Source organism: Pinus tabuliformis, chromosome 1_2 (assembly GCF_031772625.1).
Source record: "Pinus tabuliformis cultivar Carrire ecotype Pingquan chromosome 1_2, CPIR1, whole genome shotgun sequence".
Classification (NCBI taxonomy): domain Eukaryota; kingdom Viridiplantae; phylum Streptophyta; class Pinopsida; order Pinales; family Pinaceae; genus Pinus; species Pinus tabuliformis.
The window spans coordinates 50,728,967-50,739,262 of NC_142298.1; the positions used below are offsets into that span (position 1 = coordinate 50,728,967).

Consider the following 10,296-nt stretch of genomic DNA (forward strand, 5'->3'; position numbering starts at 1 on the left):
GTGGAATTTGATCGCAATTGCAAAAATTAACAGTATATTCGCTCTCGTTGATTTCTCCCACATCAAGCTCTCTTCTTTGGGTTGTCTCAATGACTTCTATTCTAACATGGATGCATCTCAATTCCATCCTCAAGTCCTCGTCCATCATACTTCTTTCTTGACCTCCTCTTCTAGGAGGCATATGTGCAACAACTACTTGGTGTGTCTTCTCCTAATTTTTTTTCTTATCAAGCTGTGGGTTCTATAAATATTTCCTACTCTAATACCACTTAATGCAATGAGTAAGGTGTGTGGGTGATACGAGGTTCCAAAACTAGGATATTTTCTTACTTCTTCTGAGGTCTAGGGTCATGGAGGATCTAAATGTTGTAACTTTTCTCGTAGGTTATATGTCTCCTTAAGAAGTACAAATAAACTCTTATAAAATATAAATGTCATGCCTCATTCCCTATGCTCTGCTGGGTCCTGTTGATTTGGGGTAGCATCAGATGTGATCTAAGCCTAAAATTTTGCAGGGAGGCTTGGGCACATGCATTTAAAAGAACCCATAAACCGTTTTGGGAAATTCCACCCAGAGACAATTGTATTTAAATAATTAATATTTTTAATGGGGTTCCTAAGTCTAAACTTAGGAAAATTAAAATATTAATGGGTATTGATCTAATTGTGGGTGAAACTTCTAGAAAAAGACGAAGATCAAGTCAAAATGACCTGAGCCTTTGATTAGGAGTTAATCTAGGTTGTTGGTTGTCCAACAGGAAGATATAAGAAGGGGCTTGAGGGTCATTTGGAAAACACACGAAGAGAGATCAAGAAATCGATTTTCTGAAGTGAGAAGTTCTTAGGAGGAAAATTCAATTGAGGAGATTTCTTGTAGCAGAGGGGCAGTGATAGCTTCCAGAGAGAGAGTGATTTTCTCAGCCGAAGAATATTCCATAGAGAGAGGCGGAGAGTAATCCAGTAGTGGCAGCGCTAAGCCATATGGGATGACGCAGAGCCACACAAAGGAACTGCAAAAGCTAGTGAGGAATTTGAAATTTGCAGAGGGAATTCAAATTTCAGAAGCGGGAGCTAGGGTGTGAAATTGGGAGGCAGAAATTTAATCTCCTGGGCAGCAAATCGACCAGCCAGAGGAGTGATGCATTCCCTAGAGAGCTTGACGCTGGGTGACATAGATACTACGCAGAGGCAGTTAGAAAAGCTGGGGGCAATCGGTCTGGGGCTGGATCAGCCAAGATTTCCAGTGATAGTGTGAGGTAACCTCACAATTCGTTCTGACAGTATTTATCTCTATAACTGAATAACTCTGTGAGGTATTTAGAGATCTATTCATAATTTTCTACTGCTTAATAATAATAAACTCTCAGAGGTGCTGCACTAGTTTTCCCGCATTGGGTTTTTCCGGGGACTTTTATCCAAAAATAATGATGTCCTATGTGTTTGTATTTCCTTGCTCAATTTCTATGTTTCAGAATCATATTTAATTTGGTGTAGGCTGCTTCAATAATTTACTTCAATATTTCAAGAAGAAATCTGAAATAAGTTTATAATGTAATTTAAAATCTAGGTGAAGTAGATTAAGCCGGTTGCAGTAAGATTCCAGAGATCGTTAGATCTAGGAATTTTCATAGGTCCCACAAGGGCTGATCCTATACCCGAAGGTATCTGGTATTTAGAAGGCTTTAATGAATAAACATGACATTGATCAAATCTCCTCCAACCTAGATATCTGGCTCAATTCGAGGTCCAAATGATTTCAAGTGGTCACCTTTCTGAAAGGTCCAGATTAGCCCAAATCCAGATTTACCACACTAGGTCCCACACTGGTTGGGGGTCTAGTTACTAATTCCTTGTGCATGTTTTGGATTCAATCAGATGCAGATTCTCTCAGTCAATATACTTTGTGACATAAGTCTTCCTCACTCCTTTCATTGGCAGACTTTGCTTCAACTTAATTCCAATCTTACTCTGCAGCTTGGACATTCTCATTTTTCCACGAAACTATTGAAATCTATTTTGTGCGAGTCCTTGAATAAATCATTGACTGGTTATGGGAACTAACACATTTATCCAAGCTTAAATCCCCGAAATTCAAACCATCCATAATACAAAAGATTTTCAAACACACATGATTAATACAAAAGGTTCTCCAAAGGAATCACAATGCTATTAAATTAAAAAAGAACATTACCGAGTTTAATTTGAGACCCATGAAGAACTTTTCCCCCTACTCTTGCTCGCACCCCATGAGGACTGCGAGTTACATGTCTTTTAATTACAAAAATGGGAAGAAATATTTGGTAATAGAAAAGAGAGGCTACTTGCGAGGATCACCTCTCCTGAAACTACTTCTAAACTTCTTTCTAGAAGCCCTCTCCTAACTAAATGGTACAGATGTCCCATAAGGGACACATAAGAATAACAAAACAGATATTTGGTAATAAATATCTACAAGGGTTTGTGCCCTTACCAAAATAACAAAATGTATTGAGATGTTCCCACATCATATAAAATCACTTCTACATGTTTTAAATGAAAAAACAAACCATATTCCAACTTGAAAATATATATATATATATATATATATATATATATATATATATATATATAAATAAAAAATAATAGTGTAATAAAATTAAAATCAATAATATATCTTAACCCTGTAATGTATACTATATATAAATACTTAACTTGAAATTCACATCAAGGTAGGAAATGGAATTGAGCATAAGATAGGTTTAGAGAAGATAATATTAACTAAAAATGCACATATGTATTTGCATAATGTACAAAATATATTTAAATTAAGGTTAAAGTAATAGTAAACAATTTTTGCATTTTTTTTTAATGTGCAATATGTATAGTATGCCATATGTATTTGCATTAAGGTTAAATGAATAATGAGCAATATTTGCATTGTATTGCACATTAGTGTACAATATCTATTACTCAGGATTCTTTCCCACCTCAATATTATCTTTAACTAAAATGCTCAATGTGCAATATCTATTTTGTGACCTTTATCTTCACCTAAATGCTCAATGTACAACATGTATTTAACTTTACAATGCACAATATCTTAACTCACAATATAAGTTAAGAAGGATTGGAGTTAAAAAGGATTGAATTGGATTTGGATTTATGTTTATTTTAGTTTAAATATTTAAACATCTAATTACCAACCAAACAAGAGTATAATATCGAAAACCTTTTAACATAAATCTTATCACTCATTTGTCGTTTCCCACCTTGATGCACACTATACTCTTTGGGTCTCTATCATGATCCTCATTCCGATGCCTCACTATATTCATGTGGATATATATACAAATTATATTGAATTAAAGTAAAGATCAATTTCACTTAATAATATAGGGATATAAAGACGTAAATGTTATGAGGAAAATAAAAATAGTAAATGAATTTAAAATAAAAACTATGAAGATAAACGAAAATATAAAATGAAGTAGTAAATAATAGAAAATATGTAAAGAGTAAAATTGAAAAATATAAAAAGTGGAATATAAATTTAAATAAAGAGAAGAAGCCGAGTGTTTAGAATAATAAAAAATTGTACAATAAATATAGATTCAGTGTAAGAATGCAAGATTAAAAAGGAAGAAATTGAAATTAAAAAAATAATGTTAGATTCTTACTTTTTGGCTTTATTAAAGAGTGGATTACGTAAATAGAGAAGAAATTATTTGTAGAAAATATGGTTTATATGTTGTTGTAGATATAACATTGTCGCTAGACGTCAATGAAGTTGTTGAAATATTAAAATAAACAAGAATAACAATGTTCAAATTTAAACATGAAAATTAATAGCTTGATACAAGATCGTAATAAGAGGATAGAGCGTCCCTATAGACATAGAAGCATAAATTGAAATTGACATGTACATTGAAATCAATGCCTTGATTTCAATGTACATGCATTGATGGAGTGCTCTCAAGAAGAAACCGCGGTATCTATGTATGCAAACCATGTGATGGAATTTCAATTCCGATAAGAGGAATTAGAATAAAAAATGCCACAATATTTTGAATATGATATGCCAACGAGATTCACCTTGTTTCATAGATTAATAACTTTGCAATTGACACATGGAGAGAGTGAAAATGAAGATGAATACTATTTGCATCCACAAACCTATCAAATCCCATGAATATTAGTTAGTCTATTAATGTCCGAAAATATTTTTTATGTCTCTTTGATAACCAAGAGTAAACATAAACATGTAAGTTAGAAAATATTTTTGATTCTAAGAAAGCATGATTTCATTATACATGCATTCATTTCAGTGTACATATTTCATCATTTCTAGATCAATGCATCTAGAAATTGACATATACACTAAAATCAATGCATTAGAATTTGACTAGAAATAGAAATAAAAATAGACATTGAATAGAAATTAATATTGAAATAGAAATAGAAATTTGCATGTACACCGAAATAAATGCATTGATTTCAGCGTACATATTTCCTCATTTTCTAGATCAACGTGTGTAGAAACAAACACTCACATTGAAATTAATGTATTAGAAACTGAAATAGAAATTTGAATTGACATATAAATAGAAATTGGAATTGAAATAAAAACATAAATTGAAATTGACGTGTACACAAAAATCAATTATTATGTATCTTTATATTGAATTGAAATTATGCATATTTATATTGAATTGAAATAAAATTGACACACCCTGAAATTAATGTGTTAGAAATTAACATGTACATTGAAACCAACACATTTAGAAATTGACATTTATGTCGAAACCAATGCATAGATTTATGTGTATTTGCATTGATTTCAATGTACATTTTCATCATTCAACATTTTTATTCAACTTATTCCTCATCGAATTCTTGAAATATACTTTTGAATAATATTCTCTATGTTCTCAAAAAACTAAAGAAACTAAGTAAATTAAAACAATCATATTCATCTGAGACATATACATAAACACGATTATTATCATCCAAATTGTCTCACTATACTAAAATATGAAAAAGGCAGATTGTCAATGATACTTCTTGAGTATATTGAGAAGGATTTGATATCTTAATCATTGCATTTTATTATCATCCAACATCTACATCATTAAACATTATAGTTTTGTTATTTTTTGGATTAATAATGATGTAAATTTCAAAGGATCATGCTCATCTAAAAAAATACATAACGATCATCTAAAATTGCCATATTAATGCTTGTAATTAGAATCAACCTAGATCCATCTTAACTCCAAATATATCACGCATTAAGAGGGATCAAATCTCTCAAAGTGCAAACATTTCCTCAAGTTCTGCACTCTAAAGATTAGTTTTGCACCTCAAGAGATTTGAACCCTCTCAGCGTATAATAAATTCAAAGTTAAGATGACTTTACATTGGTCTCTATTACACATCATTATATTGATTGTTATACTTCAATCTACTTTCTTGGCCAATTATCCAATCCACAACCCTCAACTATCTAATTTCTTTTCTAAACAACCAATCCTTCTTCCTCTTGCATCCCACTTTCTAATTTCTTTTCTAAACAACCAATCCTTCTTCCTCTTGCATCCCACTTTCTAATGATCGCCTCCTAAACTAAACTGCAATTGTTCAACTTCAAAAAACCCTTGTTCATCCCGCATACTACTTTCTAATGTTTTCCTCCTAAATAACTCAAAATTGTTCAACTTCTCTTAATTTTATTCAATTACATAATGATTTAACTCCAATTTGATAACCACCTATCCAATCAACAAACTCCCTATTATCAAATTCCACATAAACATCCTTCCTCATTAGCATGTGCCTCTCTTTATACATTTTTTGTGCTTATCCAATTACTTTTCCACCCAATTTCTTTATAAAAAAAAAACCATTATTACAATCATTACCAAAATAAATTTGTCTACTTCACGAATGAGTTCAATTAGTTAAAATATTTAAAACCAAACCATTCAAAACGAAATTATTAAAAAGCCTTATCATTCACCTCGAAACATCATTGCCTAAAGGAGCATTTGGTAAAGAGGATTATCATTGTCGAGATATAAAAGAATGAGGGAATATTTTTAAGGAAAATAAATGTGTTTTTGAAAAGGATATTTGTTCACTCTACATTATATGAAAAGTATATACTTAATATGAAAAGTATATACTTAAGAGTGTGGGATGTGTTAGCCCCAATTCTATCATATCCATGGTTGATGTGTTAAGAATATTTAATTACACTATAAAGCGTACTATAAAGCGTTTTTTTAGAAGAACTCTCTTGGCTACCATTCTATATTGGTCTTGAGCGTAAATAGAGTATTAGATGATTGAAAAAATTATTGACTCTTGGATATTACTTCTTATTAGTCCCTGCCATCTGGCAATGGCCAGGGACTATAGTAATCAGTTTTGGTTGATTTAGCATTAAATCAAGGTGCTATTTCGGAGAATGTGTTGGTTAGAGCAAGGTTTTGAAACGCTGTGTGCCAGGATGACCAAAGTGCTCAGGTTTGCCATCTTATTTGGCCTCTTCTCAAGGCGGGAGAGGCTGGAGCTTAGATTATTTTCCTTAGGCTTGTTTATTTCTGCTCACCGTCAGGTTTTCGTGTTTTAATGTTAGCGTTTGTTAGCATTAGTTTGGATTGTTTGCAGTCCACCGCTTTGTACGCACCGGTTATGTCTGGTTCTGTCTGCATATAACAGGTGTCATACAGGTTAACAGGTTGCATACCAGGTGCCACAGGTTCCATACCAGGTGCCACACGGTAACATTTGTCACAGTCATCAGCCCATCAATAGAAGTACGAGAAGAGGTAGACCAGCCGAAGAACTATCACGAGGTAAGGATGCTTCCCAGCCGCGGCATTTGCGTGCATCCATCGGACGCTTCTGCAACGATCCCAGGTACTTGTTCTTAATTCAGCCTCGCACCCATTTTTTTTTCTTTCTGAAATTGTTGTGTCTGTCTATGTATTTACAGCAATTTATTTCATCGGTCAGTAATAGCGATCAATTGGTTCCTCAGCTGAAACCACCGGAGCTCCCGGCTCTGCCTCCTATTCCACGAATCAGAGTAGAGCCTTCAGAGATCTCGCCTTCACTGGTTTCCTCTTCCGACAATAAGTAGGATGAAGCTCTCTTTTAATCCCAATATTTCCAGTCGAAAATGAAATTAAAGAACATTTTGACCCGCCTCGCCATTTCCATCTGAAATACTTTGACTTGATAACATTGAGAATCAGAGGGGACAGCTGCATCTTTATCCCAACTGTAATTATTGGAGTCATTAGTGGCGCCATTCTTCCTAGAATCATATGATCTCTGCTCAACTTTCTGCCCACCTGAGTTCCTCCTTTTACCATCTTGTTTGCAACAGCCAATTTCTTCTTTCTCCTCGTCCCTTACTTTCATATTCATCACCAAGCCCAAGCCCGGGCCTTCTCTTCTGCCCCTCTTTCCTTTGGTTGTCACTATTTTGGGAACTAAAAGCTCTAAATTAGTTTCAGCTAATTGACCTAATTCTCTTGCAGGATCCTTAGAACTAGCACAATCCTCCTCTCTGTCAAATTTGTGGGTGCCCATTCTTTTCTTTCTTTCTAAACTGGTTCTCTCTTGCTTGCCCACTATACTGTTGAGAAAATTGTCCGACAACGCAAACTTTCCATCGTCCAACTGTGCAAAGTATGGACTGTTGAGCAACGCCCTCATCACCTGTACTGACAGAGGAAGACATTCTGAGATTATGTTGCTGAGATTCCTCAGCATAAGCTTGCACCCGGCTTCTCTCACTGTCAAGCCAGCAATTTCTTCTGAAAACACTGATTCAAGCATCTGCTCTTCTTCTGTTACTTGTGACATCTTCCCACAAGATAATGTATTTGTTTCCACAGCTGAAAAATAAGATAAAACAACGAATTATATTACTGAAGTTACTGAAGAAGCAAGAATAAATTTGCATTAATGCTGGATAACAGTGGCATACCTGCTTTGTGCTTGGACTCCAGTCTTGATAACACTAAAATCAAATACAGCGCAGCCATGTCAGCCAAACTATTTCAATAAATAAAAGCAAGACAAAACTGACTTCTAAGAACAGCTTATTCCATGCCCTAAATTCTGGCTGCTGGAATACTGTCAAGTGGCCATGATTTAGAGTTACAAATTCATATAACAGTTCACTACTTTTCAATATATGATAGGAAGCTAGACTTATGAACAGGGTTTGTTGTTCAGGATGCTAGATTCTTATATTCTACGAGAAGAAAAACATGAAATTGTGTAATGACAACGCTAATCTAATTACCCTTAGATTTCAGCTAATTGAAACATAATTTAAGTTTTTTATAACAGGACAAACAATGTCATTTATCTGATATAATTGCAGGGGGAGGTTGATGTTCTGAGAGAATCAATGAAGGGATTTCAGCTGAGCTTGCCTTTTTGAAGACGGAATGCGAACAACCAGTCGTTTGCAATAGCGAGAATTCTCTTAAGCCACTGCCTGCTGGGGAGGCGAGTTCCGATTCCGGTGATTGCATCACTCAACGGCAGCAGCAGCGGCAGAACCTTCAGTTTCCCATGACAGGTCTCTCTGTACAAGTATCTTCCTGTTATGTTCTAGTTCCTGGGTTGTTCGATTATCGTGATGTCTCCTGTATTGACATATTAGCAGACATATTACCATGATACGATGTTAAGTGGCATGGTTTACGCCCTGCATGTTATGTTATGGAGGAGGTGAGGCATGTGGCGCTCATGGGAGGGCCCACATGGTCCATGGACGTCTTTTTATCATAATATAATCTGAAGCCTAGTTTTGCCATAATTGAAAATTACCCCGGCTCAATCAAATAGAACGTGTTTTGTTGAATACTCGACAATCATTGTCGCTTTGGCAGTGATAAGGAAAGCAATGAAATACTTTATAACGAGCCTCAAATGAATGATAAAAAAAATGAATGTATTGAATTTATTCCACATTAGCTTCTTTGCATACTTACAGAGGATATGCTGATGATTTCATCTGTTCTCTCATGCCAGAAACATCTGATGAGCATGTACCATTCACACCAGGTTGTATATCTTCACAAATATAATTAGCATAGATACTTTTTAACTCTAAAATTGGGCATAATCCTGTCTGAGATCTTACCAGGTTGTAACAGAATCTGGCTTTTCTGAGTGCAATAAACTATAATCTTCTTAAAATTTTGTTGATGTTCACCTCTTTTCTTTTCAAGTTACATCCTCTGCTGTGGGCCATCATGAACAGATCAAGGTCGATACGAAAGCGGAATCTGAGTTAGAAAAACAGAACACACAGTGAAGAGTTCAGGGAGAGGCTACGACAGCTTCAGGACCGTGACAAAATCTGCAGTGAAAATTTCAGACAACATATTCCTAATCCTACTGTGTCGTTCCATCATTGTTTATTCCTCTGTTGCGAGTTGTTATAGCACTAGGTTCAACATCCTCTTATGGAAACTAGTGCTCCCAAGTGAATTCAACCTTAATTTCATCCAATATATAGTCAAGAATGGCGATTTCAATGCGGAATTCTCTTTGTATATGTTCTAGAATATCTTGCAACATAACTATCTGTGTCTTAACTGCTATGCCTCAAGACAAAGATCCGGGTAAACTAGAAGACCTTCATTGACTTTCAATAATTTCCCCAGAATACAACGGATAGTTTTTCTCGTTATGCGTGTTTTATATGCTTATGATGTTGGTCTTTGTTTTGCGTGATTTTGATTTTGAGCTGGCGAAGATCAAGGCTCAAATGAAGGGAAGTCGGTGTTTCAGCTTACCTGTGACAAGCTTTCGATCACGGTTTACCTGCTGTTTCAGCTTACCTGTGACAAGCTTTCGATCACGGTTTACCTGCTTACAATTTTGCTCATAAAAAATGGCCCATATATTCTATGTTTCTACTTCATTCGGTTGTTAATAGTAGCAAATGACTCGTGTAATCAGCTACTTCTCCAGATTGAGTCGCTTTTCTTTTCAGCTTTTTTCTGTTTATGATGAATTCTTTTTCTGTACAGTTGAAGCAGATGATAACTGCATCGATTACATTCCGGGCGTTCCAGCGATGGGTCCAACTGATCTCCCATCTTTTCTCCAGGCAACAGAGATGTCAAACTTTATGCTCCATGTTATATTTTTGTCTTTCCAATGCGTTCGGGAAGCAGACTGGGTCCTCACAAATTCAGTCTACGAACTGGAAACAGAAGAAATACAGTATTCTATGCAGACTACTACGCCTCTCTGCTCTGTGGGTCCGCTATGGTGAACGGT

General features: G+C 35.0%; 1 long non-coding RNA gene across 1 annotated transcript; it reads left to right on the forward strand.

The window, feature by feature from the left end:
* The first annotated feature begins 8,316 nt into the window (after positions 1-8,316).
* LOC149204366 (uncharacterized) lies at positions 8,317-9,316 on the forward strand. Its single transcript, XR_016251770.1, has 2 exons — positions 8,317-9,069; positions 9,237-9,316. It is a non-coding gene; the product is annotated as an uncharacterized LOC149204366 (long non-coding RNA).
* The last annotated feature ends 980 nt before the right edge of the window (positions 9,317-10,296 follow it).